An 888-nucleotide genomic window follows, 5' to 3' on the forward strand; every position below is an offset into this window, starting at 1 on the left:
GCTTCCAGCACCTGCGCCCCATCAGCCCGCCCCGTTGGACGGCCGAGACGCCGCATGTTGCGCGCGTATGCGCTGTGGCGCTCATTGGTGTGGAGCTCCTCGCGCCTTTCTCGTCCATCACGCGTGCGCGGCTGACCTCTCGATGCTTTGCGTGGGCGTGATACGCCATGCCGGCTCTCCATGACAGCGCCTGTGCTCCGAGCTCGCATCCTTGCACGCCGGGGCCTGCCGCACGACAACCTCGGTGTCTGGAGGGGGAGGGGGCGTGACTGGGTGGCCTGCACGCATGCACCGCGGCAGGCGGGACGCTGCTGTGAGTTCGTGGCAGCGGGGGTCTTCCACCCTTTCCGCAGGGCCGCACGCCTCTCATAGGCGCGGGCGGGTTGAGCGGGAGGGACCCGTGGATAGGCACGCGCCAGCGCAGAGAGAGAAAGAGCGCACGGCCTGTCCTCCTGAGAGGGCATACGAGGCAGCCATAGACAGCAGACAGGTGAGGAGCCCACGCGGCGCGAGCGAGGCATGCGCAACCACATTACTGCGTGCAAGGCCATAGCGTGAAACAGCGTGTGCTTCGCCCACCCTCCTCGAGTGATCCGCGAATCAAGCGTAGCATATCGGGCACAGCACCGGGTCGGACGCCCTCATAGCAAACACAGACGGGGGATGGGGGCACCACAGTACCGGCGCAGCAGTAGGCAGCACACCATCGGCACCCCATGCCGCCACTGCCAGCCGCCCGCCGTTGCAGTAATGCACGGCACCGACAGGTGCCGGTGCGGAACTGGGCGAGCATGGTCTCCCGTCGTCCGGTGGCCTCATTATCGCGGTGCTTGTAACATAACTGCGATCGTTGAGGTGAAAAAAGAAAACGAGGCAGTGTAGAAGTCA

This window comes from Leishmania donovani, chromosome 29 (genome assembly GCF_000227135.1).
Source record: "Leishmania donovani BPK282A1 complete genome, chromosome 29".
Lineage (NCBI taxonomy): Eukaryota > Euglenozoa > Kinetoplastea > Trypanosomatida > Trypanosomatidae > Leishmania > Leishmania donovani.